Below are 26,576 nucleotides of genomic sequence, written 5' to 3' on the forward strand. Positions count from 1 at the left end.
GGGGTGTTGCCGCGGCGGCCCCCCCCCCCCCCCCCGAGGGGGTGTGATTTCTCGCTTTCTGTCTCTCTGTCTCTCTGTCTCTCTCTCTCTGTCTGGCGAGCCCACGCCCCCTATAGCAAAAAACCTCTCTCTCAAAAAAACAAAACAAAACAAAAAAAACAACAAAAAACAAAAAAACTTCTCCTTTCCCATTGGAAACACTGTTGGGATTTCAAACAATGGAAATATCTTTAAGGCTCTTCTTGAACCTCTGTAGAATTATGAGATGATGACAAGCCAGAGTATGACAGAATGAAGATGTGACTGTACCTGGGAAAGAGGAACGGGAAGAGTTGCTCTGGAATTCTGGGCTCCAGAACTGTCTGTTATGGACCAGGCGTGATTTCTCTTTTCCCCTAGAGTCTCGGAGTTTTGAATCAAATGGATTTTAAGTTCCTTTCTTAGTGAAAACATTTCCATGATTCTGAAATGTACTGAACACTTACTAAATCTCAGGCACCATGCTAGATGATAAAGGTTTGAAGGGGAGGTAAGGAGCCTGCCCTGAAACTTGCATCCACATGTTCAGCTTGCTCTTAGACTGCAAAGTGGCTTCAGGACCAGAATTGACTTTTTTTTTTTTTTTACAAATTTTCTATGCATGGAACAACATGAATATATTCATCCCTGCCCTTCCTATTCTAGACACTCTGCTAGAGGTTGTAGGTATGTCAAAAAAAAAAAAAAAAAACCAAGACATGGCACCTTCTTCTAAGACATAATTTGCCATCTACTCTCCTTATTCATGAGAATTATGTCAGCCTTTCCCCAAACCCAAACAAGACAAATTTTTGCATTTATCTCTACGAAATGAAAAAACAAAGTGCCTATAGCTAAGTAAACATTTTAAAGAACTAGATTATTGCCTTTGTTCAGGATACTTTTTTAAGATCAAGCTGGTCTACATTTTCTCTTGAGTAATCATCTCATCGCCGTATTTACTAACACTGCAGCACTGCAGCAGTGCACTCAGAAACTTCTAGATCTTCCGGGAAACAGACAGTAGAAAGAATTTTCTCTAAGTTAATTTGGGAGAGTGAAAACTAAATAAATGATTTTAAATTGCAGGTGGAAAACCAGTAACGCTAACCAATCATAATATATATTGATCTGAATATACACATTACTTTGACAGTATTATTTCCCAAACATGATTTAATGGAAAGAAAGACCCTGGAATCAATCTGTTTGATGTTATAATATCTATGATGCTTCAGTTTTTGATTTGCAAAATAAGCTTTCATCACAGGCCTGTTTTAAGAAAATATAAGATAATCAATGTAAACTTTAAGCTGTATAAACATCATGAATAGGTATTTAACAAGTTTTACTTATCTTTCCTTCCTTTCCCTATCTAAATCTGTTGAATAACAATTTGAGGAGTAAACACTGTTTTTGCTATCAAAACTTTTTTATTAAAAACCATCTTTTTTTTTCTCTTTATCCCTTAAAGTTATTATTTTATGCTGCTTAGTAGGAAAATGCCCCCTTTCCACACACACCTTGGTGGTTTCTTTTAACAATTTATGTGAAATCCTGACCTCTAGTGGTTTTACTTGAAAACAACAAAGATGAGAAATTTTAAATGTTAGACTGGTAAGAAATTGTGTTTGGACTGTGTTTTAATGTTTTTGAGGAAATAGGAAATACAGAAAATTTTTAACATGAATATGTAGACATTTTATTTTTATTAAGTTTAAAAAGATTATAAAACACTATAATCACAGCGTTTCTAGGCTGTAACATTTTAATTTAATTTTTAATTTTTAAATTTAATCATTGTATACATTTACATTGTACAACATGATTTTTCCCAGCATGAGTACAGAGCATATTAGTCAAGCATATAATAACAAGGAGGGAACCCATACATTGAAACAATTTGCACAACTGATCATCCCCCAATCTCAATGAGGGTCTGAGGTCTTTTAGAAAGTGTAGTCATTCAACTTGAAATTGACTCCAGGCCAGGGCTCTCATTCCAGAATTATGTGATGACCTCCACTGGTATGTACTAGTTGTATATTAGTTGAAAGCACAGTCTACTGGCTACTTTTTGGTGATATGAAAGGAAAGGATAATCAATGCCTAAGAACTTAGAGCTCATACAACTTAACAGTCTGACATCATGTTGGATTCTAAAATATGCTAAAAGTGATGAGGTAGCTCCTCTTTGATAATTAGCACATTATTAATGTGTTTGGAAATGAATGCTGTTGTACTCTATTGCTTATTTTGGCTTCTTCTGGCCTTTTAGGAGGTGCTTTGCTTTTGTAATGACATTTCTGTTGTGTGACTTACAAGGCCTTTTCCAATCTGTCTTCTCCAGCTTCTCCCCCCATCATTTCAAACTGCTCTTCCACGTGCAGTTTCCACTGGGTATGCTGGTCTTCTCTCATTCCTGACTTCAGAGCTGGCTCTTGAGTCTTCATTTACTTGGTCTAAACTTACCCCAGATCTTTCTAAGAATAGTTTCTTCTCTTCACTGAGGTCATTTGTGCAGTAAGGCCTTGTTAAATATCCTCTCTCATAGTTACCAAGACATTTTATTATTTCCACAGATATATTACTAAAAATTTTCTTGTGTGTTTAAACATGTATGCCTTAGAATGCAAGCCTCATAAAAGCGGGGAGTGGTTCAGTTTGCTAAGTCTGTTTTCCTATAGTTTAGGGAGTTCCTGACACAGCAAATGCTCAATAAATATTTTCAGTTAAAGGAATGAACCCACAATTTCCAGAGACAATTAGCCAAAATATTTGCTTGTGGCCTGTTAACACAACTCCTTCAACATAGTCTCTGAGTCCATACTGCAGTAGCTAAGCATTGCTGCACCTGTTCCCACAAAGATCTATTCCTGGGGACCATTGTCATTGTGCCTTTTCTCCAATGGCCTGAGAACCAGTGGTCACATATAAAAGCATCATTGCTTCCCCAATATCCCTGCACAGTCTCGCCTCGTCACTAACTTATTGCCACCTCATTCAGGAAGGGAGGCTTTCCATTGCTTCAAAGGCACCTCAGTTCCTACAAGTAATCATGGCTTGTCCACACATGGGGCCTGGGATGAAATCAAGGGGCAGAGAAAGGCTTGCTCCTTCAGCACAACTCTTATGACAGCATCAGTCAGAGTAGCAGAAACAATAATACTAATACACATTGAGTAGTTGCTTTTTGCCAGGCACCATGCAGATGCTTCATGACTACTGAGATCATTAAATGATCTTTGAGAAAGAAAACGTTGTAATTTCCATTGGGCAGATGGAAAAAACTGAGGTTCAGAATTAAGTTACTAGCCCAAGCCTACAGAGCTGGGAGAGATGGGTTGGAATGCTACTCAGTTCCAGTAGGACACTGTGCTCCAACCAACCTAGTAAATCCCAGAATCAGTCAGAGGCCCCTAGTCAGTGTTGACTGTACATAATATTCTGTAGTTGATTTGATTTTTACTTAAAGCTCTTTTTGGTTCCTATGGAACTCATGCACTGATAAACCAAGAAACACATAATGTGAGTGTGCACAATGCCTCCCCTTTCTTTCTTCCTTCTTTCTTTCTTCCTTTCTTCCTTTCTTTCTTTCTTTCTTTCTTTCTTTCTTTCTTTCTTTCTTTCTTTCTTTCTTCCTTCCTTCCTTCCTTCCTTCCTTCCTTCCTTCCTTCCTTTCTTTATTTAGAGACAGAGAGACAAGAGGTTTTTGCTATAGGGTGCATGCACTTGCCAGACAGAGAGAGAGAGACAGAGAGACAGAAAGCGAGAAATCACACCCCAGGGGGGATGGCCACAACGCAATCCCTTCTCCTCCATACTCCTCTCGGGATCTTGGGCACACACGCACACGCGCCTGGCGTGAGTTTCAAGCCACCGGGTTCGGGACGCGAACTGTGGTCGACTACATGGGAGTCCAGCAACATAGCCATTACGCTAACTGCTGATCCCAATGCCTCTCCTTTCTGATCGAAATGGCTATGCTATGAGGACCTTGCAGAGCTCACCCCTATATACTCTGAGTTAATTTCTTTCTCAGCCCAAACCTTTCGGTAGAAAATGGACTTCTGTTTGACCATCCACTATTTTTCTCAAAATGGCTCTGAATTCTAGCAATTGAATTGACTTGAGTTATTTCTCAAAATACTTCTCTGACTTCAATACAAACAGACCTTGCCTTCTCACCTTTCCAAACAATGGGCAAATGTGCCCTGAAAAATCTGGAATCTCTTTCACATTCAAATGGAAAATCTTATTATGTGTGAAGTAATTCTCAGAGAAAATTTGGTTTAACTATGGTATTTTAACTTTTGTGAACATTGTGGTCCAGAGAGGTAAAATACTTCGCTTTAGGTCACACAGATGCTTACTGGTGGCAGGGCCAGAATCAGAACTCAGTTGCCAGATTCCTGGACCAGACTTTGCTCTATTCCACCAGGTGATGTCATTGTCCTCAGCTTTTATCATTCTCATTAAGCATGAAGTGACCCTTCAGTTTCATAAATTAACATTCGAAAAGGAGTTCTGTGAGGTCAATGTGTAAACATGGCCCAGAATGATTTTAACTCAATCACCTTGGTATCAGTTAAGCTGCTCATTCCTTTTTGGTGACTTTATCAGAGAGGTTAAGCAAGGAGGCATTTTCCCGAAACTTCTTTATTAATGATATTAATTAATTAGATTCTTTCATTCTGAATTTTAATGTACATTTTATGCATAAGGGCAGACTAACATTTTAAGTAGCTTGAGTTTTTAACTTTTATATTGCAATGTGTGGATATTCAGAACCATTTTTTCTTCTCCCTTTTTTTTTTTGGGCAAATGAAGAAGACATTTCAAGGTTAGATTAGGAGGGTAAGAATAAAACTTCAGTAATACCAACGTATGGGTGAAGATGAGTCAGAAGGTACTAAATGATAATTATTAAAAAAGGCTTCATTTTAATAAGGATATTAAAATCTTATATCTATGCTATTTCTCTCCCTAATTCTCCTACATAGTTATTTTGCTATAATATTATATATATGTATATATATATATGTATGTATTACTTGTAGGGACCTTCACAATAAGTACTTGTCTGTTAGTAAAGATTAAGAGCTTCAGAAACACATATTGTTTTCAATGTGAGCTCTGCTGCTTACCTAAAAATGATATTAATCCTCAGTGTCCTTATCTTTGAAACAGAGATAATTACACTGCCCATCTCAAATGCTTATTTTGAAAACTAAAATCTATTTAGCGTATAGCTTTGAATTCATTATTCCTTCCATTACTTTTATCATTTTACTAATCACTATAAGCTTTCTTTCTCCTTATAATCCTAAGAAAGAAAGCCTCATGGGTTGTAATGGTGCCTCCCCACATAGAAATCTACCAGAGAAAAGTCACCATCTTCTGCTCCTTACTGCAATTTCCTGCCTATTTCTAGTTATGCATCGATAGCTTAAAACTAGCTAGCCAGGTGACATGGTGATTAAAGCAGCTACATCCCGCAAGGCTGACTGACTGCAGGATTCAAGTCCTATGCATGCCTGAAATCCCAAGAGGAGAATGGAGGAGAAGGGATTGTGGTGTGGTCATCCCCCCAGCTCTCTGGCAAGTAAGTGCATGTATCCTGTACCCAACTAAGAAATAAATAAATAAGTAAAACTTGACACTGCTCTTTCTATTCACTAATATTGCCTCCTTTCTGTGGTTCTCCAAATGGACCTAGTGTTTCTTATTAGTAAAATGGGAACTGTAAATTCTTCTAAAATGTAATAAGGATTAAATGAGTTTTAAGACACATAAAACCAAACCCTCAGTTTCCTCACCAAGAACATGAGTATGATAGTAGTTAACTCTTTCACAGGGTTGTGGTGATGAAAACTGAGCTAAGCCATGTAAAGCATTTAGCACAATACTTGACGGTGTTAAGGACTTAGAACATATTAACCAGAAACAGGTTCACAAAACCCAAGGGAGAATGAGACTGTGTTGTCAGTGTTTTGTTCCTTTTTTCTTCCTTTCTTTGAGTTAGCTACTGTCTGGGCCCTAGACATGCTGTTCTTTTGGTCTAGGGTCATTGATAATATAGGTCATGCACAACGTCTCTTATTGTCCTTGCCTATGTTCATGAAATTCTGCATGAAGAAACTTGGTAACTCTGTTAGAATGGTTTTCGTAGGCCTCCTTACATCTTCTCATGCTATTCTCACCCATAACCAGGTTGTCTGCTTCATATATCACATACTTGATCTGTAATATCCTATAATTTTATAAAATTCTTCAAATTACATTTTATAGCTCTCTCTGCTCTTTCAGAAAAGAACCATAAATAACACAGTAAAAATCTGTACTCCATGACTCAGTGAAGTAGATTCTAAATAATTTAATTTCTTTTTGAATTTATTGTGATTGTTCTTGATTTGAAAGCTCTAGAAGCATCACTTTAGGTCTCCTGTGGCCACTTAACAATACTCATATCGCTAAACAAATTATACACATGTAAGTCTTTCAAATTTGCAAAGTTCGTCAATTATTTTGTTTTAGTTCTTCTGATGTATAAAGGGATTATTAACCCTACTTTAAAGAGAAAGAAACTAAGGTACACTGCTCTTGTTTAAGGCTTGACTGCACAGCTGTGAGCAAGTATTCTGGAGAGAAATTCTGAGTCTACTTTACCGCCTTAGCTATGAAGGAAGAAAGCCTAATTAACTAGGCTGATAAAGAGAAACTGAGATCTGCTAAAGAGATAACATCATCTCAGGAAAAATCAGCTAAATCTCGATAGGGTAGTTTAGATGCACTGATGACACCAAACTCTTTGAAGAGGTAACTCATTACTCCTTGGATTCATGACCACCTACATTCGAAAGGCCATGTATTTGATGCTGCTACCCAGGGATGAGTATACATGCATGACATCATAATATTAGATGCAGCACAAAAATAGTCTCAATTGTGTTGTTCTGTCTGGCCTAAAATGAACTCGTATCTAGAAAAAAAATGCTATTCAGAGCCAAAAGCTACCCCAAATTCATCTCTCTCTCATCAGACCACACACTGGGCTACCAAATGACAGGACATTGAAAAGGAGAAGGTCCATATGTCCAATGGGAAGTTGGGAGATATAATACAGTCAGAAGTGTGATCATATGCTTTAGACCTAAGCAAAAGTCCCCAAGGAATCTGGGAGACTTTGACTTACCTCAGAGGAGGGTCTCTGGAAGTGATTTATCATTGTCACCTAGCACTATACTTGTCACTTGAAGAGCAAGTTTGGATGATGCCATTAATAATTTGGGGACAAAGCCAAGGCTAACCCGCAGATACAAACCAATACACTGAAATAAATCTCATGTACAAAGGCAAGGATATGAACTGCTTTCCTGGAATGGCGTACACCTAAAGTTGTTGTTTTTTGTTTTTTTTTTTTCCTATTTTTTACACTAAATTAGCTCAATATTTTAATTAACCTGTGTATGGAATGTTTTGCTTATCTCCCCATGAACAGGAAAGACAATACTATGCTGGTATTATTTTAATGTGGCTCAAACACTAATGTAAAATTTTATCATGTTATTTATTCTTGATTTTTAAAGATTTGATTCTGAACAGATGAGTGTATCCAAAATAAAAATGTCCAGCATTCACTACTATCAAGGTGTTCCTGCATCCATCCACAAGGCTGGATTAAGAGGAATTGAATCCCTCAAAATATATCATAATCACTGCCTATGTTCCTGTATCCATTCTTCGCTTACTTTCAGGAATATAGAACTATGGTTGGTAATGGGAAGTAAGGGGTTAGGAAACAGTATTCTGCCATATTCAAAAGCATCACCAGTGCAACAAAGTCATCAATTCAGTCTTCTGGTTAGTAGAAAACTAGTTAGTCCTGGGTCTTAGAGCAGGGATGAGCCATGGGAGAGAAACTGTTATCTTACCACATTTTAGGTAATAGAATTGACTTTTATTTATTTATTTATTTTTAGTTTGCCAGAGGACATGTGCACTCATGGGAGAGAGACAGAGATAGAGGGAAAATGAGAAAGTATCTCCCCATGGGGTACGTTCACATTACAATTCTTTCTCCTTCACTTCTCCCTCTTTTGTGGATTTTGCACATGCGAGTACACACACACTTCAAGCCATAGCATCTGGAGGTCAGACTACCTAGTCAGCCATGTAGGATCCAGTTGCTTTGATCACCATGCCACCAGCTGATCTTTTAATAAGGTAGAGCACAGAATTAGTTTGTATAGTCTAGCTCTACTGGCTTCAACATACTCAAAAACTGCTCATGTTTGACCGATAACTTAATTTTTAGTGCGCATTAGCATTACTTCCCCCCTCATGAAGCTCTTAATCTATGCTATTTCTCTCCCTAATTCTCCTACATAGTTATTTTGCTATAATATTATATATATGTATATATATATATGTATGTATTACTTGTAGGGACCTTCACAATAAGTACTTGTCTGTTAGTAAAGATTAAGAGCTTCAGAAACACATATTGTTTTCAATGTGAGCTCTGCTGCTTACCTAAAAATGATATTAATCCTCAGTGTCCTTATCTTTGAAACAGAGATAATTACACTGCCCATCTCAAATGCTTATTTTGAAAACTAAAATCTATTTAGCGTATAGCTTTGAATTCATTATTCCTTCCATTACTTTTATCATTTTACTAATCACTATAAGCTTTCTTTCTCCTTATAATCCTAAGAAAGAAAGCCTCATGGGTTGTAATGGTGCCTCCCCACATAGAAATCTACCAGAGAAAAGTCACCATCTTCTGCTCCTTACTGCAATTTCCTGCCTATTTCTAGTTATGCATCGATAGCTTAAAACTAGCTAGCCAGGTGACATGGTGATTAAAGAAGCTACATCCTGCAAGGCTGGCTGACTGCAGGATTCAAGTCCTATGCATGCCTGAAATCCCAAGAGGAGAATGGAGGAGAAGGGATTGTGGTGTGGTCATCCCCCCAGCTCTCTGGCAAGTAAGTGCATGTATCCTGTACCCAACTAAGAAATAAATAAATAAGTAAAACTTGACACTGCTCTTTCTATTCACTAATATTGCCTCCTTTCTGTGGTTCTCCAAATGGACCTAGTGTTTCTTATTAGTAAAATGGGAACTGTAAATTCTTCTAAAATGTAATAAGGATTAAATGAGTTTTAAGACACATAAAACCAAACCCTCAGTTTCCTCACCAAGAACATGAGTATGATAGTAGTTAACTCTTTCACAGGGTTGTGGTGATGAAAACTGAGCTAAGCCATGTAAAGCATTTAGCACAATACTTGACGGTGTTAAGGACTTAGAACATATTAACCAGAAACAGGTTCACAAAACCCAAGGGAGAATGAGACTGTGTTGTCAGTGTTTTGTTCCTTTTTTCTTCCTTTCTTTGAGTTAGCTACTGTCTGGGCCCTAGACATGCTGTTCTTTTGGTCTAGGGTCATTGATAATATAGGTCATGCACAACGTCTCTTATTGTCCTTGCCTATGTTCATGAAATTCTGCATGAAGAAACTTGGTAACTCTGTTAGAATGGTTTTCGTAGGCCTCCTTACATCTTCTCATGCTATTCTCACCCATAACCAGGTTGTCTGCTTCATATATCACATACTTGATCTGTAATATCCTATAATTTTATAAAATTCTTCAAATTACATTTTATAGCTCTCTCTGCTCTTTCAGAAAAGAACCATAAATAACACAGTAAAAATCTGTACTCCGTGACTCAGTGAAGTAGATTCTAAATAATTTAATTTCTTTTTGAATTTATTGTGATTGTTCTTGATTTGAAAGCTCTAGAAGCATCACTTTAGGTCTCCTGTGGCCACTTAACAATACTCATATCGCTAAACAAATTATACACATGTAAGTCTTTCAAATTTGCAAAGTTCGTCAATTATTTTGTTTTAGTTCTTCTGATGTATAAAGGGATTATTAACCCTACTTTAAAGAGAAAGAAACTAAGGTACACTGCTCTTGTTTAAGGCTTGACTGCACAGCTGTGAGCAAGTATTCTGGAGAGAAATTCTGAGTCTACTTTACCGCCTTAGCTATGAAGGAAGAAAGCCTAATTAACTAGGCTGATAAAGAGAAACTGAGATCTGCTAAAGAGATAACATCATCTCAGGAAAAATCAGCTAAATCTCGATAGGGTAGTTTAGATGCACTGATGACACCAAACTCTTTGAAGAGGTAACTCATTACTCCTTGGATTCATGACCACCTACATTCGAAAGGCCATGTATTTGATGCTGCTACCCAGGGATGAGTATACATGCATGACATCATAATATTAGATGCAGCACAAAAATAGTCTCAATTGTGTTGTTCTGTCTGGCCTAAAATGAACTCGTATCTAGAAAAAAAATGCTATTCAGAGCCAAAAGCTACCCCAAATTCATCTCTCTCTCATCAGACCACACACTGGGCTACCAAATGACAGGACATTGAAAAGGAGAAGGTCCATATGTCCAATGGGAAGTTGGGAGATATAATACAGTCAGAAGTGTGATCATATGCTTTAGACCTAAGCAAAAGTCCCCAAGGAATCTGGGAGACTTTGACTTACCTCAGAGGAGGGTCTCTGGAAGTGATTTATCATTGTCACCTAGCACTATACTTGTCACTTGAAGAGCAAGTTTGGATGATGCCATTAATAATTTGGGGACAAAGCCAAGGCTAACCCGCAGATACAAACCAATACACTGAAATAAATCTCATGTACAAAGGCAAGGATATGAACTGCTTTCCTGGAATGGCGTACACCTAAAGTTGTTGTTTTTTGTTTTTTTTTTTTCCTATTTTTTACACTAAATTAGCTCAATATTTTAATTAACCTGTGTATGGAATGTTTTGCTTATCTCCCCATGAACAGGAAAGACAATACTATGCTGGTATTATTTTAATGTGGCTCAAACACTAATGTAAAATTTTATCATGTTATTTATTCTTGATTTTTAAAGATTTGATTCTGAACAGATGAGTGTATCCAAAATAAAAATGTCCAGCATTCACTACTATCAAGGTGTTCCTGCATCCATCCACAAGGCTGGATTAAGAGGAATTGAATCCCTCAAAATATATCATAATCACTGCCTATGTTCCTGTATCCATTCTTCGCTTACTTTCAGGAATATAGAACTATGGTTGGTAATGGGAAGTAAGGGGTTAGGAAACAGTATTCTGCCATATTCAAAAGCATCACCAGTGCAACAAAGTCATCAATTCAGTCTTCTGGTTAGTAGAAAACTAGTTAGTCCTGGGTCTTAGAGCAGGGATGAGCCATGGGAGAGAAACTGTTATCTTACCACATTTTAGGTAATAGAATTGACTTTTATTTATTTATTTATTTTTAGTTTGCCAGAGGACATGTGCACTCATGGGAGAGAGACAGAGATAGAGGGAAAATGAGAAAGTATCTCCCCATGGGGTACGTTCACATTACAATTCTTTCTCCTTCACTTCTCCCTCTTTTGTGGATTTTGCACATGCGAGTACACACACACTTCAAGCCATAGCATCTGGAGGTCAGACTACCTAGTCAGCCATGTAGGATCCAGTTGCTTTGATCACCATGCCACCAGCTGATCTTTTAATAAGGTAGAGCACAGAATTAGTTTGTATAGTCTAGCTCTACTGGCTTCAACATACTCAAAAACTGCTCATGTTTGACCGATAACTTAATTTTTAGTGCGCATTAGCATTACTTCCCCCCTCAGTTTTTATAGTTATTTTGCAGAAGTTGTGAGATTGTTTCTGTCTAGTCCAAGCAGGCAAATGATAGTTTAAGCTGGAGGATCCAGTAGACATTTTAAAATAGAATGACATAATTAGATTTGTTTATCAGGCAGATAAATCTCTTGGCAGGGTTGAAGATATACTGAAGGATGTGAGAAAGTCTGGGCAGAATATAAATCAAAAATAAGAGATGAGTTGGTGCTGTTGGGATAGACATAACGGTACATTAGCGAGGTATTTGAGAAGCAAAATTGGTAGCTTATAATGAGTTATAAATTGTATTTGAATTGTCCATGGACACCCAAAGGAAAAAGTTTTGTAGACAGTGGAAAAGAGATATTATAACTGTTTATTGGGCATTGTTTTTCTATAACAGCTAATCCTACAACTTACAACATTGTCTCAAATTTTGTATTTTATCTTATTTGGTGACCATCTTCAGAAAAAATACTGCCATTACCACAAAGAGTTGAGATGTCCATGAACTGGAATGTCAGTGTGTATAATAGCACTCATTACTTACATGTGATAATGACGCTATTCTTTAAGTTAGTTTCTTTCCCACTTCATACTGAAAGAAATTTCAGACAGACTGTTCTATGTACGTCTATGGAGTGTTGTGAACGTTTCAGTGCCAGAAGCACAAATCTTCTCGAAAAACAAAAATACCTGCCAGCCAGAATGTTGCAAATCTTCAAGTCAAACTATAGGCTGAAAGAAGCAACCCTTCTACTTGACTTACTCTCTGAACTCCTTTAATTTATAGTAGTTAGAAATTCTACATGGCCACTGGCATGATATTTTCATAATGTAATAGTTCTCATTTTCACTACATTCCATGCACTATTCTAAGCCCTTCCCATGCATGAGATGGCTCTGTGAGAGAGACATTTTATTATTCTGACTTAATGATGGGTAAACTGAGGCTGAAAGAAATTGAGTGGGTTGTCAAAGTCCCACAACCAGTGAGTGATGGAGCCAGGGTTTACCCCAGATCCCAAGCTCTCAACAACTGTACTTCATTGCATAAGTGTGTACCTAGTCCTGGATTCATGGGATTTTGCCTTGTTTCGTTTCTAATAACTTGGCTGAAAATGCATTTTACTAATGAGTGATACCTGAAGGTGAAAGGAAATCTAACCTAACATTGCATTTTTCATTAAATACAATGTTAGTTTCTCCTCCTCCCACTCCTAGTCAGACATGCAGTGACTGCACAAGATTTGTGGGCTTCAAGTAGTAATTCTTTTTAAGCCAAATAAGTCTGAAAACCAAGAGTAGATGTTTTGTAATTCAAATAGGAAAGATTGTAGGATTCTTGAAATCCTCATTTTTCTTCTTTGTGAGCTTGCACAGGAAGTGGCTGAAGGGAAAATGAGTTATATGGGTCCCTGGCATTGAAGGGGCACAGCTAAAGGGTGGGTTGAGGTGGGTCATGTACATCAATGACCTGGCTTGGACCCTCATAAGTACCATGCAAGTATCAGCTATTATCATTATTGATATTGATATCATTATTAAATTAATATGTTAATATATTACATTCATTTAGCATGTTAATATTGAAAAAGCACTTTCACTTTACTTCTTTATGTGATTTTTTTTTGAGAGATTTTTTTTCCTATAGGGCACTTGTGCTTGCCAGAGAGACAGACAGTAAGACACCCCCCCACACACCCAGAGCAGATGGCTGTGCCACAATCCCTTCTACTCCAGTCTCCTCTTTGGATTTTGAACATGCATGCACATGAGCCTGGCATTGAGTTTTAAGTCACTGGGTCTGGAATTTGAACTATGGTGGATGAGTCCAACGACAGAACCATTATGCCATCTGCTGGTCCTCTTTATGTTATATTTTGTTTTGTTATTTGAGAGGAGAGGAATAGGTAAGTAAAATCCATGTCTTCCAATTCCTACATCATTGATTTTTTAAAAAAACTCACCTGGCTTGCCAACAAACCACACTGCAGTTTCCCTTTTGTAACTTACTCATTGATAAGACCTTGTTTCATACCTCCTTCCCCACCGAATGGTTAGGCATAAATCATGTCTTGTTTAAGATGGTGCTATATCACTAGGACTCAACACAGAGCTTGATAGCTACTTGAAATACAACAAATATTTGTTCAGTGAGTGAATGAGTAAGCAAATTGTGAATCTTTGAACACTGGAGACCAAAATATAGAATATCCACCCATGTCTCGAGAAACTTACAGTCTAATTAGGTAGTTGACATTAATACAAACAGTTAAATAACAATGAATTATTTAAATAATACTTCAAGGCAGCAATTAGGAAGCAGTAACAAGGAACCAGATGGTGAATTACCAAGGAACTAATTCTATCAATAAATTCAGAGAAATTAGAATTTAATGTGAGACAGGATTCAAGAGTAGGACTTATAAGGAGAGAAGGGCCATACTTCATTATATTGGAAAAGTCATGATGCATTTCTCCATAGAAAATATGTTATGATCTTTCCAATGATCCAATATATTGCTAGTGATTCAGTTTTTAAATTTCAAGAGTATTTCACACTTCTAATATGTAATTGGTAGATAGATGTATAAAATAAAGATGTGTAAAGAAAAAGCTAATCTTTTTTCACCATCAGCCCTCCCTTTCTGGATGTACTTTAACCATGTAACCATCATTAATAACTTAGTGTTCACAGTTTTCTCTCTATGTATTCTACTTATTCATTTTCTCTTCTAAGTAACATCATTTTAGACATATAACTTCCCAAGACACATTTTACATACTGTAACTTGGAGCTCAATAAATATCCGAGAAATTTCTTTTATTATTTGTAGCATTAGCATAAGATTATATCTTTAATACAAATGTAATCATTGTAATTTAACTTTAATTAATGTATTTTAATCAGCCCCATGATAAAAAAATTTCAGATTGTTTATGCTTTTTGATTTTGCCACCACAGACTTTTTTTTTTGTCATAGGCCACATGCACTTGCTGGAGAGAGAGACACAATGAGAGGGAAAGTGAGAAATCCCTCCCCCCCCAGGATGATGGTCACACTGCAATCCCTTCTCCATTCTCCTCCTGGGGTTTTGGGCATTTATTCACACTTGCCCAGGATAATTTTCAAGCTACTAGGTCCAGGACTTGAACCATGGTTAGCCATTTGGAAGTCCAGTGCCTTAACCACCATGCCACCTGCTGGTGCTCAGACAGTCTTATTTATTCTTATTGCTTTTCCTGTTAAAAAAGTTCTATAAGGTAAGTTAGGGTATGTCGTATGTTTATTTTTAATTTTATTCATTATTGATACATTATTTTCCAAAACTACTGTAGCAATTCCTATTGCTGAGAACAGTGAATGAGAATAAGAGCTTTCCCCATCTGTGGCATATTTGAACGTGAATCCATTGGTGGAATATGATATAGGCATATATATTTTTTCTTTTTCTGTGACTAATACTGAGTCTGAACATTTTCATCTATTATTTATTTTTTAAATTTCAGATGATCTTTTTAATTTATTATCTTTTTGAAAAGCAATTTTTCATAAGTTCTTTGTTCTTCGCATTGTAAGAGCATTTATCAGTTTATATGTCTTAGTGTTTGATTTTTTCCTTGTATCTCTCATTTATTTGTCCAGAAACTTTGTACATTTGGATGAATTTTTTTTATCACATGCAAATTTTTTATTTCTCTTATGGTCATACATGTCTATCTTTTCTTTTGTGACTTTTGATTACCTCACTAGTCAGGTAAAATTCAAACAAAAAGAAGAGCATGTTTCTTTGAAGGGAGAAAAAAACTGAAACGTGTTTTGGTAAACACAGAAAGAGAAGTTTATGTAGGTCAATGCTATAAAATAACATGGAATAGTTCTATTCATGCCAGTCTGTGAAAGTCTACATACTAGACTAATTAGTTTGAATTGGCCTTTAAACAGAAGTACTGTTGAAATGTCATGAATGAGATGGGAGTCTGATGAAATTGTGATTTGATAAAAAAAATTAATTTGCAAGGTGGTTTTGAAAAGCCAGATTCACATCCAAGAAAACCAATATTTCAACAACTATTTATTGAACAAACTACTATAGGTACTTAGGGTACATAAGTGGGTAAGACATCAGGGATACTATGTAGGAATCTGTGAAGAACAAGCATTACAGTCCAAGGACAGGAAGAAGTGAAATAATAGCAGAAAGGGTTGGAGGAAACAGAAATGACAGATGCAAGAAACATTAAGAGTCAAGATGGGAGTGAAGAAAGGGAAAGAATCATATCTGATTTGGGCATTCAGCTGGGGAAATTAGAAGATAACAGTAATAGTGAGAGACAACGGAAAATTAGAGGAGAAAACATGTGGAATGGAGAGTGGCAATAAAGACAACCGTTGTGTATCTGCCAGGCTACATTACCACCACAGACCTCCCAGCAGACTGAAGTCAATCTGTTAATCAGCCATCACTGAGAATGACTTTTCAGTCAAGTATAAATTCACTGGACTGTATATCATTAAGCTCACAGTTATCTATCTTGTCTTTAAGGATGTTGTTCCTTTCACTTTAAAAATATTTTTTCAACAAGCACCTGCAATGTCTCAGACTCAGTGCCAAATGCTACACATACAAAGAGAACGAAACATCATCCCTGACCTGCGTCATCATCTGTGACACAACGTGGCTGGAGCTATGAAGTGCAAGGACACTGTTCTTCTGGGAGAGGGATTGAGTTTGACCGTTGAAAAGGAAGATGGAGGCAGGAAGGCGTGAACTGACAAGACTCCCTGGTAGAGCTCAGTTGGTTCCTAAGTTACATAGAGCTCAACAGACAATAAAAATCCACACGAACTTGATTTGTGAGGACATTTGAACACCAGCCTGCCCTAATATAATGACAAATATGTACTTTAGCTTATTTCTTTTGCACTTACCTTGAGAGATAAATTTATTCTGATGGAGCTCTATCTATAGGATCCTGTTTACTTCCTCCTAACAGAAATAGGGGAGAATTTGGGGTGTAGGCAGGTAGAGGTAGGTGTGCCTTCCTTTGTTCCTTTGCACTAACACAAAAACAGTTCTTTGAGTCTTCCCAGCAGCAACTATCTGCTTTCATGCCCATCTTCTGCTGAGGGAAGGGACTTATTCTCCTGATCATTGTTTAAGAGTTGTATTAGTAGCGACACTTACGTTAGCAAGTGAAAGAAACTGGAAAAAAAAAAACTACACAAACAAATAAACAAACAAAAAACTTACACTGTTTAATCAAACAAACAGCACAAGAAAGAGGAATGTATAGACTTATGTAAGAGGAAGGGATTCAAGCTGAGCTAGATCTAGGCATTGAGGTAGTTTATTCTAGACTGTCCTCATACCTTGCTTCTGCTTTCCTGTATAATGACCTCCCAGGAAATCAGAATCCCTCTTCATGGTGTCAAATATTCAATAGCTTCAGGTACTTCTGTTCAGTAATGCCTGCGTAAAACACTACCTCTGGATAATTCTAACTGTAATCAACAAATGGAGAGATATGGGCTCTTCTTGGATCAAATGTCATGTGGTAAGGCACTTGGGGTACATCAGTGGGTAAGGACGTGGTCTAAACTGCATGGGTTGAAAATGAGTGATGGTGGTCCACTGTACATTCACATCATGTGTATTTAGCCTGTATACAATTGTAGAATGGTTACAAGTAATAAGGGAAGGAGATACTAGAAAAGCTAAAGTAATGAATGCTTCCTAGGCACTCAATATGTATGGACCAGTGAGAACATGCGTATGCAAGAGGTGCTTTTGATTAATTTTATCATCCATAATCGCATTTAATCTTCAAGTAATTCCATGAGAAAAAGGTCATTATGTCCATTTTCTACAAATAGACACAGAAGCAGGGAGGTTAATTTTTTTAGTATAACATTTAACTAATTTATTAAGTAATTTGGCAGTTATTTAATTTGATGAATTATTTAATAAAGGCATTACAATTCAAGTATTTATTAAATTCAATAAGTTACTAAGTTAAAGGACAGATTATTTGACTTGGAAAATTGACAATTTGAGCCTAAGTCTGGGTGATTATAAAATTCCTGTTCTGTTCACTGCACTAAGCTTCCAGAAGGGACTGGAATGAGTGTCCCGTCTGTTAATAGATAGGATATTTCTTAAAGTGTAATCCCTTGACAAATTGCTTGTAAAATGCTTCTTGGGACAGTTTTCTTATTTAAAAGCAGTTTTCTAAGATTCTCTTGGTTCTTTTGTTATCATATCCTTACTGTAGCCCCAAAGTAAATAATATTTTTGCACATTTAATTTAAAAAAAGTTTCTTTCTTCTTTTTTTAATGAGAGATACAGAGAGAGAGAGAGGTACTCTCAACAGGATCATCACACAAAGATCTATCCCTAGTTTCACCCTTCCCAGATGATGGGTACACACAGACACACACACACACACACACACACACACACACACACACCCCTGGCATGCTTGGGAGGTCCTAGGATATGAACTCAGGACCTTTCCCCTGTTGGTACACTTGTGTTACTGCTACACCACTGCCTAGTCCCTGAATATTTTAAATGTGTTAGAAAAAGTGTTTTGGGGACCAGCAGATGGCATAATGGTTATGTCACTGAGCTCTCACATAGTCTACTGTGGTTTGAGCTCCAGGACTGGCAGCTTAAAACACACTGGGAGCATGTGCTTGCATGCCCAAATCTGGAGAGGAGAATGGAAAAGGGATTGTGGCATGCCCATGTCTTCTGGGGGCAGGAGAGGTGATTTTTCACTTTCTGTCTCTCTGTCTCTCTGGTGAGCGCACATGTCCTATAGAAAAAAATTACTCTTAACAAAAAAAAAAAAAAAAAGGAAAGAGAAAGTGTTGTTTTTGCATGCATGATCTGAATTCATGTGCATTTATCATAACTGTGTAAAGTAATGTTAGAGGAAAAATCTCAGAAAAATCTATAAAGCCCTTGCTCCACTGCCATGTAGTTTTTTTCCCATTCCTAACAAGCGTGCTCTTGCAAGCGGACCAAGGTGTGGGTTTTCCTTTTCCATAGATAAGCTCTGAAAGCAGTGGGGATGACAGGCTTCTAAGGTCTACAAATCATGCTTCATTTAGAAATTGTGCTTGCTTGCTTTTTACACTTTTATTAGAAGAAACATGGAAAAATCGTCCTCTGGGTGTCTCAAATGAGGAAAGAGCTGTGATAAAATGTCAAGAAGGGCCCATAATTGCTCTACAGAGTTGTCCACTGCCACCCTAAGGTCAGCAGGGCATGCTTATGGAGTCCTGGTTTTGAACTATACATCACTCTCTCCTGTCAGCCCGCATTAACAGGAGTTCTGTTAGTTGTAGGGTACAGTAACATTTGGATAGCTGAAGGATCTTATCTTCATGAAATGGGCAGGAGTAGTGCAGGTAATATTGGACAATACTTGGAACTACATTTGACAGAGAATAGAGAGCCATTCGGTTGGTATCTTCCTTTACCTGCAATTTCTATTGTGAAGAAAGTGAGTCAAAGTACCATGTGCCTCAGAGTGAGGAAACAGTAGGAATGGGAGACTCTAGAACATATGAAGTTTGATTTTTTCCCCAATAATAGAGAAGAAAACAGAGACTTTAAGAGGTAAAATATCACATTTAAGTTCACAAACTGGTAAGCAATATAATGAGGACTTGAACTTGAGATATGTAAGATGGGAGCCCATGGGCTTCTTCAGTTTATCATCCCACCTTCCCAGGATCTACTGCCTTCTGTGAATGACTGATGGAAACTTATGTTTTCTGACCACTCTGTTCAAAGCTATTTCTTAATCTATTAGGAGATTTTTTTTTTCAGAAGAGAAAATGAAAGTATTGGCTATGACTTGTTTTCAAAGAATTTAATCTGTTCTAAAAATCTGCTTTTCTTTCTAAGTTCCCACTTCCTCTTTCATTAGACTATTTGTAGTGTAGCAATATGGGCTCAAGATAAGTGAGATCATAATAAAAATAATGATTGGGGAAAACATAGAAAAGATATTGAATGTTGAAGCGGGAAGATTAATGTCTCTGTACTGACTGACATGCATGGCATTCCCTTTTGAAAAAACAATGTAATACACTGTAAAGTTATATGTAATCCTATGTAATATAAAGAAGATTATTATGATGATAATAAAATATATATATATATATACATATATATATATAAAGATAAGTGAGATCATGGAACTATATGGAAGTGATCTGAGCAAATACCTGCAAAGCTCAAAAATAAGATTGATACAATGATACTATGCTTCCATAAGGGACTGTTCTTATGTTTTAGAGGCACTTGCTGAAGTATTGGATTGTTGGAAAAGTCCTGATGCATTTTTGCATAGGAAAACAGAAAATAGTACATCATTACTTTTTTGACAAATCAATATTAAAGATATATAATTTTGTTTGTTTGTTTTTGCTATAGGGCAAGAAACAGAGAATGGGGGCAGGTGAGAAAGCCCCCAAATAAGATGACCACACTTCCTCATTTATTCTTTTTTTTGGACAGGTTTTTGCTATAGGGCATGTGCGCTCACCAGAAAGACAGAAAGAGACAGAGAGACAGAAAGCGAGAAAACCTGGGGGGATCCCTTCTCCATTCTCCTCTCAGAATCTTGGGTACACACGTACACACGCCAGGCGTGAGTTTAAGCCACCAGGTCTGGGACTTGAACCACTGTTGACTACATGGGAGTCCAATAACATAGCCATTATACCAGCTGCTGATCCCTCCTCCTCCATTCTTTTCTCAGGATTTTGGGCATGCATGTACACACATCAAGCATGTTTTTCAAGCCACCACCAGGTCTAGGACTTGAACTGCCAGTCAGCCTTATGGCATCGATCTGCCTTAACCACCATGCCACCAGTTGGTTACTTTAAAAAAACAAAAAAATGCAAAAATAAATAAATAAATAAATGACAACATAGTAAATGCTAAACTTCAGTAATGGATTCATATGTTTATATACATTTAATTGTGTGAAAAATTTCTTGACAAAGAGTTAAAAAACACACACACAGCTAAGTAAAATTGTAAGTAGTAACTATAGCAAAGGAATTGAGATAGTAAATACAAAAAGAATTATTTTTATATTTCCCTTATTTTCTCATAGCAAAAAGAAATGTGTTTACAAATAAGCTAGGCACTATGCTAAATGCTTTTTATCCATTGTCTCCTTTAACCCACCATAATCTGAGGAGGTAGAGATTATTTTCTTCATTTTATGGATGAGGAAGCTGAGACTCAGAAAAATGAAATGACTTGCTCTAAAGTACTCTGTTTTTAATTACTTATTTTGTTTACATGTAATCACTGTATACCCTTACAGCATACATAATGATTTTCCCCAGCATAAATACAGTACATATTAGTCTAGTCCAAGACATTACCATATTCATTATCATCAACAGATACCTTTTAATGTTTATGTTTGTTAAATGTTCTTCCTTTCCCTGAGTACTTTTGTGTGTGTGTGTGTGTGTGTGTGTGTGTGTGTAAGAGGATTTTGTCTTAGGGCACGTGTGCTCACTTGAAAGAGAGAGACATAGACAGTGAGTGAGAGGGAAAGTGAGAAATCACCACCCCCACCCCCCACCCCAGGGGTGGGGATGGTCACGCCACAAACTCTTCCATTCTCTCAGGGTCTTAAGAACACATGCACATGCACCTCGCGTGATTTTCAGCCACTGTATCTGGGACTTGAACAACTGTCGGCCATATGTGAATCCAGTGACATAACCACTACGTCATCTACTGCCATCTCAGTACTCTTAATAGTGCAGTGCCTGCCCTTTTGCTGTAGGTAGAGATGCAGGGAAGCGGCTGACTTGAAAGAATTCAGGGCAAGTAGGGAGGTAGGTGAAGATACCATGGGACTGATAAACTGGTTAATGGGGTGAAGGAAACAAAAGCAGATAAAAAGGTGATGCAAATATTTCAGCGAAGTAATGAAGTTGTGAACAAGAGAAGAAAAGCACTGGTCCAATGTGTTATCACACTAGTATTTATGAAGGATCTGGGAAATTACGGATCTGACTGCTGAGATGTCCAAGATTGAGGATGCAATTGGCACACATAGGAAGAAGAATGTAAATCATAATACAAGGACATATTTTGGATAAGAGTTTTTGCCTTGTTGATAATGCACATATTTGCACCTCTCCCACTCAATTCTTTTTTTTTTTTTTTTGGAGAGGTTTTTGCTAATAGGGCACATGCTCTTGCCATTGTCATAAAGTCATAGAGAAAGAAAGCAAGAACACACACCCCCCCAAAGGGATGACCATGCCACAATCCCTTCTCCACCATTGTCCTCTCGGGATCTTGGGCATGCAAGCACACGCGCATGGTGCGAGTTTAAGCCACCAGGCCTGGGACTCAAACTATGGTCTACTACGTGGGAATCCAATGACTTAGCCATAATGCCAGCTGCTGGTCCCTCTCCCATTCAATTCTAAGACTGATCTAGAAAGAGATTACAAACAACTGCCCCCCTCACACACACACACACACACTCTCATCTATAACATTGTTTTGCAATGGAGAAAGGACACCTTCCATTCATATTTTTTAACATTTCCAAAAACCATTTGCTAATTTCTTTTTTTTTTAGAGGTTTTTGCTATAGGGTGCGTGTGCTCGCCAGACAGACAGAGAGAGACACAGAGACAGAAAGCGAGAAATCACCCCCCAGGGGGGATAGCCACACCGCATTCCCTTCTTCGCTGTTCTCTTCTCAGGATCTTGGGTACGCATACACACGCACCCGGCGTGAGTTTTAAGCCACCGGGTCCGGGACGCGAACAGCGGTCAACTACATGGGAGTCCAGCGACACAGCCATTATGCTAACTGCTGGTCCCCCCATTTGCTAATTTCTAATAATTACTTCCTTTGAGTATAGGATAATTATTGGCATTCAAGTGTTTAAAGTAAAATTCAATTGTAGGAAATGTTTTGCTTGTTGAGAGAAAGAAAATGTTCTTACCTAAGAAAATTTGCTCAACTGTGTTCTCTGCAAGAATTTTGCTGGAGAGATTTTCACAGCAAGCTAGTGGTCTTGGGGGTGGGGGTGGTGGTGGTGGTGGGGATTGAAGCAAATCATTTCTGTAAAATTGAAATTAGTTTATTTCAGTTTATAGCTTTTCATTTAATTTTCAAATGCAAGTGGCTATTTTTAAATGTAAGAAAGGAAGTCTAAGTTGTCCTCCTAATCCAATGAAATATTGCCAAAAGGATAAAAGCAGACAACTGTGAACCATGCAGGAGATCCTATCCAAATCTTGCTTTTTTATCTCCCTTCTGTTCTCATTAAAGCAAGTCCCAAAGATCAAATGAACTCAGAACCCAAACTGAAGACAAGGGCACAAGTTGTTTACTTCACCTCTGCCAGCAGCCACCAGGCTGGGATGCAGCCACACAGGTCACGAGAATAATAAACCAATTTTCACCCTCCCAGGTCTCTGTCAAGAGCCACCAGGGAGCAGCAGATGACCAAGTCACTCACCTGACTGCCTCCAGTTAGACACTTGCTTGAAAATGAATGGGAAAGCTCCTAGGAAGGGAACGAAGGAGGGGAAATAATGTGTGAATAAGTCACATCCCTGTGGCTTTATGATTCACAAGTGCTTCATATCTGTGCTTGGTTTTGATCCTTCTTTGTAGTGAGAAGGATTTGAATCTTTCTTTTTTATCCTTTCTGCACTTTAGTATTTTAAGAAATTTTTGAAATTTTTTTTTTGTTTTTGTCTTTTAATTTTTTCCTATGAGAGAGAGTCCCAACAGGGTATTTATGCCACTATCCATGCCTAGTCTCAGTCAGCCAGGATCACAGGCATGAAGTTTACTGGGAGACATAAACTCGAGACCCTCACATCAGCTTCAACATTGTGGAGTGTTGCGTTGCCATTAGACTAGGACATGCATTCTTCATTCCATAATATGGAACGGCAATCCAAGGCCCACAGAGTAAATATAGGCATTTGTTCCAAGTCATACAGTTTATTCACAGCATGGGCTTCCAAGGCACGTGCCCTGGTTTGAATCCTGGCCTTACTACTTAGGAGCTGTGTTTCTCTAGATGGTTTACTTAACCTTTTTTTTACCCCATTTCTTGGTCTATAAGATGGAGCTAAGAACAGTAACCATCTTGAAGGTTGTGGCAGGGGATGAAATGATAAAATGCATGTCAACAATTTTGGCTTTTAGTACTCGATAAACACTAGTAAAATAAACATTTGCAAAATATCTCATGGTTCACAGGAAACATCAAATTCAACTACTTTTAGTAAGCTCAGAGGCAAGCACAGTGCTAAATTCTGGGTAGGCTAGAATAAATTTGCTTGTGATTCCAATCATCCTTGACATCACAGAGGGATGTAAGGAGTAAGAAACACACACACATAAAGTACAAAGTGATATTTTCAACAATAAAGGTAAGTAAAGGGAGACACTTTAACCCAGTCTGGGAGTGTTAGAGGATTCCTAAAGGAAAATACCTTCTAACAGTACCTTTGTTAAAAATTGTCTAGAAAAAAAGTTGTTATTTTGCCTATTCTACAAAGGAGTAGAACAAGAATCAGGAAAGTTAATGGCTTCCCAAGGTCCCTCAGCAAAGGAGTGGCAAAACAAGGATTGAAATTTATGAATTCACTTCAAGGACACATTTCATGTAAATTAAGTCATTGTGATAATAAACTGGTCTCCCTCCCACCCTTTGCTTTTCCACTATCTTTCTTGTTTAAAGGGTGCAAAAGCTATCATTCTTTCCACATCCTTACTTTCTCCTTGAATAATTTGGTAAAGTGCTAAATTCCCTAAATCTATCATCTGCTAAGAGTCACAAAGCCTAGGCTGAAAGGGACAACTGTATATTGCTAGGGAGCTGGAGGGGGCCGAAATACACATTCTGTTGAATTTCTATTGAACTAATAGCAAGGACTATGGCAGTACCTTCTATATACTTTCCCATTCATAAAGTGGAGAAATGGTAGGGTTTTTTTTTTTCATTTATTTATTTTACATACTTTCACTGAACATCAACATAGCATACAAAATGTGATTTTTCCAGCCAGAATACAATGTAAAGTGGCTTAATCATACATGTTATCATCAATAAATAATTTTCTGTTTCTTGTTTCTTGTATATATATATTTTCCCCTATTTCTCACCCTCTGCCATTTCCCATCCTCCTCCCACCCTGTCTCTTGGTATCTATAGTTGCTTTCCATTCCTTTATTCTTTCCCATATTGATTTGATTCACAAAATATCTTAATCTAAATACTTAACAGTAAGTTCAGCTGATATATACATATCTGTGAACAAAAGTTGACTTTAACTTGACTTGAAACTGTAGGTAGAATGAATATACTATAACATAGCACATAGCTGAGACTATATAGCTTACTATGGTCACTAAACAGATATTTTTAATATATTTTTTAATTTCAAGAAAGTCTGTTTAAGCTTTAATAAATCAAAATCAAAACTCTAGAGTTTCTATGATGATTACAGGTCATGTCCTTATGCCAGGACTTGACATGTATTAAAATTGCTCAACAGACATTTACTGTTTAACTTAAGCTAAAAAAAAAAAAAAAAAAATGCCACCTGGTCTACCCATTTACTTCTCTGGTCTGATCACAAAAATCATGTGTCCATTTGTTTCTAAAAGCTTCCCCAGAATTCTATAAATTCTTTTATAAAGCATTCCAATACTTGGTCAGTCTCAGAACCTAGAACTCCAACTCTTCAGTACATTGCTCATGCTTTACTTAACATTTTAACATTCTAATTTCAGAAAAAAAGGGAGTCTCTGGACATGCATTGTCTGAATAAATCAATTAATATTTCAACTTTCTCTCCAGTCAGTCTAATCCAAGAAACTGCATATTGTCTTTTCAATTTTTTTTCTTTCCTCCGATGATGGACAGGATTTCTTCATGTCCTGAGATTGCTGTGGCGATAATGCAAGTGTCTGGTCATAATATTATGTGTTGTGGTCTTTATTTTCAAAGCACATTCACATGCTTATCTTGTTGACCCTAAAACAACTGAGTAAGGTAAGGAGAGCACGTATTATCCCTACATTAGATGAGGAAACTGAAACATAAAGAAGGGAATAAGAATAGCCATCATTGCTAAGCACTGACAGTGCCCCAGGACTTCTATTTCTTACTTAAACTTACTAAGAAATCCTCTCCAGTAGGTATTTTTAGTTCAATCTGCAGAAGAAAAATATGAGACTCAGAAAGAGAAGTCATGTATGCAAGTCCCTTCAGATAAGGCATGGTTGAGCTTCCACTCAAGTCTAGATCTTATTGCAATGTCAGTAAGTTCAATCACTGACCTATTGAAGATTGTCTCAGCCTATAAGTTCAAACATTGACCTATTGAAGATTGTTCACCTCTCTGTGACTAGCATGTTATTAAAATACAAGACTCCTAATTCCACAGTCTAGGTCACCTTTTTACTAAACCATTCATTCAATCCTTTTATTTTATTTTATTTTATTGAGAGAGAGAGAGAGAGAGATTTTTGCTATAGGGCATGTGCATTCACTTGGAGAGACAGAAAGAGACAGGGAGACAGAAAGCAAGAAATTACCCCCACTGATAATGGCCACACTGAAGCCCCTTCTCTTCCATTCTCTTGGACAGACAGACAGACACACACACACACACACACACACACACACACCTGGTGTGAGTTTTAAGTCGCCAGGTCCAGGACTTGAACTGCAGTCGAAGTACATGGGAATCCAGCAATGTAACCATTATGCTGGTCCCTCAGTCCTC

The 26,576-nt window shown here is 37.4% G+C and overlaps 1 protein-coding gene across 2 annotated transcripts in view; it reads left to right on the top strand.

The window, feature by feature from the left end:
- The window catches only part of COLEC10 (collectin subfamily member 10), a 49,835-nt gene that overhangs the window by 3,686 nt on the left and 19,573 nt on the right, over positions 1 to 26,576 (top strand). The window lies entirely within an intron of this gene.

Source organism: Tupaia chinensis, unplaced genomic scaffold, assembly GCF_000334495.1.
Source record: "Tupaia chinensis unplaced genomic scaffold, TupChi_1.0 Scaffold000017_1, whole genome shotgun sequence".
NCBI lineage: Eukaryota > Metazoa > Chordata > Mammalia > Scandentia > Tupaiidae > Tupaia > Tupaia belangeri.